Below are 4823 nucleotides of genomic sequence, written 5' to 3' on the forward strand. Positions count from 1 at the left end.
TAAGGAAAATAGCCCCGCCCCCGTGGTGGCCATGTTTTTTCTACCAACGGGCATCATTTTTGATCTTGTCCAAGATATTATTGGGATGAATCTTCTGACCCAGTTTCAAGAAGATCGGACTATAATTGTGGCCTCTAGAGTGTTAACAAGATTTTACTATCGCCTTATATAGCCATATAAGGAAAAATGCCCCGCCCCTTGGCGGCCATGTTTTTCAAGCAAACGTAACCATTTTCAAACTCATCCAAGATATCATTGAGACAAATCTTCTGACCATATTTCATCAAGATTGGACAATAACTGTGGCATCTAGAGTGTTAACAAGGTTTTACTATAGCCATATAAGGAAAAATGCCTCGCCCCCTGGCGGCCATGTTTTTCAACCAACCGGCATCATTTTCGAACTCGTCAAAGATATTAATGGGATGAATCGTCTGACCAAGTTTTATGAAGATCAGACAATAAATGTGGCCTCTAGAGTGTTTACAAGGCAAATGTTGACGCCGCACAACGGACGACGGAAAAAAAAGCGATCACAAAAGCTTACCATGAGCACGTTGTGCTCAGGTGAGCTAAAAAAAAGAAACAACATAAAAATACTCAATTTCAAATAAATGAAAAGACGGTTTAAATAAATTTAACATTAAAAAGTGGAAGTGAGATGAAACGGCCTCAATCTATTTCATTGACAAATAATGAAAATGAAGCAATGATAAACTTCCTTTCTCTAGTGATGCGCTCGATTGGTCACTGATTGAATTAACAGCGATAATTCAATCAGTGACTTATCAAGTATATCAATAGAGGTGTTAAAAGTAGCAGATTAATCCCCCAGGGTGAAATATACTGGGAGGAGAAAAGACTAGGGTATTAGGAGGAGAAAAGACTAGGGGAAGAAATGTCCAAGGGGGAAAAAAGACCAGTGGTAGAAAAGACCGTACACTGTACATGCGAAAGGAAACCCACCTTTACACGGGACGGGTGCCGTTACTAAAAAAATAACTCCATGGTTTTTAGTGTGTACTGTTCTTTCAGTTGTTTTAGACTGCCTACTGTTTGATTTGAGCCAGTATATATATAGAATATCTGAACGCGTGTATGTCTCTCTTGTTAACATTAATTGAGCCAAACCTATTGTTTTATTTCATTTATGGCCGGGCGTTTATCTGTATAATTGCATAAACATAAATACTTATCTAGTCACGAATTGTAATCAAACAACCTTATCGATACTTAAGAGATTGCCAGAATGGGCAACTTAATTATATGCTTAGCTGTTCATGTAAAATAAATATGAATTAGCATAATTCACATCCTATCTTATATAGTATCTGACACAACTCAAGAAAAATATCATGGTCCAAAATTATTTAGAATTGTATATTTTAAACCTTTTTCATAGAATAATGTTTACTAAGGAAAGGGCAAACACATATTTCAACAGTCATTTGCGAAATGCTTGGAGTTTTGCACCTTTCTGATGAAAAGAGCGTTTTTTTATTGAAAAATAAAAGAATGGTCAACAAACCATCACATCTACAAAATAAGATTTCAGATTTAAACAGATGACCCATGATATAGTTATTTAATATTTGTATTGTTTTCAAAATCCTCGGGTAATTCAAAATGACGTCCCTAATGCTTCTTCCTAAGATTAATATTATGTATTACTGTTAGTCACCTTTAGTTTTTCCGATAGCCCGTGTAAATTATTTTTCGCACTCCTGCAATTTATTGCGCTCTCCAAAATGATTAAGTAAGGTGCGGCATTTGCGTCGGATCATATGATTTTTCGACGATGCCAGTAAACAGTTGTCGAAACTGATTTGACTTTCACATTGTGATGAAATCCACATCGGTACAAAAATAATCCAGTCGAGACACATACAGGCGCCGACCGGAAGTTCTTTAAATTCGTAGGAAACACGTAGGGTTTTACTATTGATACTGCACATTTATATACACGTACGTGTATTACAACCATCATCTTAAAAATAATCTGTGACAATCATATTTTACGCGCTCTACATTGCAAAACACATCCAAAACCAATAAACACGCATGTTCTGAACATGTCACGTGAGCTTGAATCTTACAATTCGACGGGGTTCGTGCTGAAGGACTTCTGAAAGTTCGGCAACATGCTCTATCCTCACGGAAAGCCTGTAATTTTAAGCTGAATGTAATCAGCAAACATCAACATCAGCATGGTGTAACGGACATACCGGTATGTGTAAGCAGAGCTCCAGATAAGACGCGTATCTGCGTATTTATGCATTTAAAAAACGCATTAAAAATCAGCCAGGTACGTAAAATTACGCAATACAAATCTTGTTACGTATTTTTAATCGATTAAAATATTTTATAGAAAGTCAGTTCATATCATCAGTTTAACCTTTTTCCTTTGCATGTATTTATATAAACAAGGGCTGTTTGTAAAACATGCATGCCCCCCATATGGGCTGTGCGTTGTACTGGCAGCCATTGTGTGAATACGTTTTTTGTCACTGTGACCTTGACCTTTGACCTAGTGACCTGAAAATCAATAGGGGTCATCTGCGAGTCACGATCAATGTACCTATGAAGTGTCATGATCGTAGGCAAAAGCGTTCTTGAGTTATCATCCGAAAATCATTTTACTATTTCGGGTCACCGTGACCTTGACCTTTGACCTTGTGACCTCAAAATCAATAGGGGTCATCTGCGAGTCATGATCAATCTACCTATGAAGTTTCATGATCCTAGGCATATGCGTTCTTGAGTTATCATCCGGAAACCATTTTACTATTTCGGGTCACCGTGACCTTGACCTTTGACCTAGTGACCTGAAAATCAATAGGGGTCATCTGCGATCATGATCAATCTACCTATGAAGTTTCATGATCCTAGGCATATGCGTTCTTGAATTATCATCCGAAAATCATTTTACTATTTCGGGTCACCGTGATCGTGACCTTTGACCTAGTGACATCAAAATCAATAGGGGTCATCTGCGAGTCATGATCAATCTACCCATGAAGTTTCATGATCCTAGGCGTATGCGTTCTTGATTTATCATCCGGAAACCATTTTACTATTTCGGGTCACCGTGACCTTGACCTTTGACCTAGTGACCTCAAAATCAATAGGGGTCATCTGCGAGTCATGATCAATCTACCCATGAAGTTTTATGATCCTAGGCGTATGCGTTCTTGAGTTATCATCCGGAAAACATTTAACTATTTCGGGTCACGGTGACCTTTGACCTAGTGACCTCAAAATCAATAGGGGTCATCTGCGAGTCATGATCAATCTACCCATGAAATTTCATGATCCTAGGCATATGCGTTCTTGAGTTATCATCCGAAAACCATTTTACTATTTCGGGTCACCGTGACCTTGACCTTTGACCTAGTGACCTCAAAATCAATAGGGGTCATCTGCAAGTCATGATCAATGTACCTATAAAGTTTCATGATCCTAGGCCCAAGCGTTCTTGAGTTATCGTCTGACAACCACCTGGTGGACGGACCGACCGACAGACAGACCTATTTTACTATTTCGGGTCACCGTGACCTTGACCTAGTGACCTCAAAATCAATAGGGGTCATCTGCGAGTCAAGATCAATCTACCCATGAAGTTTCATGATCCTAGGCGTATGCGTTCTGGAGTTATCATCCGGAAACCATTTTACTATTTTGGGTCACAATGACCTTGACCTTTGACCTAGTGACCTCAAAATCTAAGGGGTCATCTGCAAGTCATGATCAATGTACCTATGAAGTTTCATGATCCTAGGCCCAAGCGTTCTTGAGTTATCGTCTGACAACCACCTGGTGGACGGACGGACCGACCGACCGACATGAGCAAAGCAATATACCCCCTCTTCTTCGAAGGGGGGCATAATAACCAATAATAATATTCCTAGATTAAACACGCCATGTAATATATCAGTTATCTGTGTAAGTAGAAAATACCCCCCCAATATTCCTCAGTATCCTTTATGGCTGAAACAAAGAGGTAAAATACGCTTTAACAATAATATCACGGGGTAACATACCTTTCGACTAAATCCTAATCTGGAGCTCTGCGTGTAAGGCCGCATGTGCAATATACTTAAACTGCGAGGCAAGAAGTAAGGCACGCTACAATCACAAGGACGGAGCGTCAGACACGCAGCGTTATGCATGTTATCATGTCCAATATGCTGTGCACGTACTTACAAATATGTTTCATTATGATGAATAGATAAACATTAGTTAATGTGTTTAAATCTAGATGAAATTCATAAACAAGGGACAAAATTGTCACAAAACCAGGTTTTCATTGTGAAAAAAAAATCTGATAAAGGGAGAAAACTCAAACTGAACTTTTGAAATGAACAAACAAAATTAACCCCCTTTGTAAGTTTGTTTTTAAAAAAAATCTATTTTTAGTCGTGGCGACCTTGACATTGGAGATATTGATGTGATTCTTTCGTGCGACACACCGTCCCATGATGGTGAACAAATGTGGCAAATGATTTTAAAATCTCACAATGAATGACATAGTTATGGCCAGGACAAGCTCATTTATGGCCATTTTTGACCTTTGAACTCAAAGTGTGACCTTGACCTTGGAGATATCGACGTAATTATTTCGCGCGACACACCGTCCAATGATGGTGAACAAATGTGCCAAATGATTTTAAAATCTGACAATGAACGACATAGTTATGGCCCGGACAAGCCCGCCAGCCAGCCAGCCAGCCCGCCCGCATTCGCCAATCTAATAACCAGTTTTTTCCTTCGGAAAACCTGGTTAAAAATATAGTATATACCTAAATAAAATACCATGCCCAGCA

The 4823-nt window shown here is 38.9% G+C and overlaps 1 long non-coding RNA gene across 1 annotated transcript; it reads right to left on the reverse strand.

Annotated features, from left to right (window-relative positions):
• Window positions 1–2329: 2329 nt before the first annotated feature.
• On the reverse strand, window positions 2330–3724 carry LOC127875949 (uncharacterized). Its single transcript, XR_008047525.1, has 2 exons — window positions 3378–3724; window positions 2330–3093 (listed from the first exon to the last, which is right to left on the reverse strand). It is a non-coding gene; the product is annotated as an uncharacterized LOC127875949 (long non-coding RNA).
• Window positions 3725–4823: the final 1099 nt, after the last annotated feature.

The sequence above is a fragment of the Dreissena polymorpha genome, chromosome 4, assembly GCF_020536995.1.
Source record: "Dreissena polymorpha isolate Duluth1 chromosome 4, UMN_Dpol_1.0, whole genome shotgun sequence".
In the NCBI taxonomy this organism is placed as follows: domain Eukaryota; kingdom Metazoa; phylum Mollusca; class Bivalvia; order Myida; family Dreissenidae; genus Dreissena; species Dreissena polymorpha.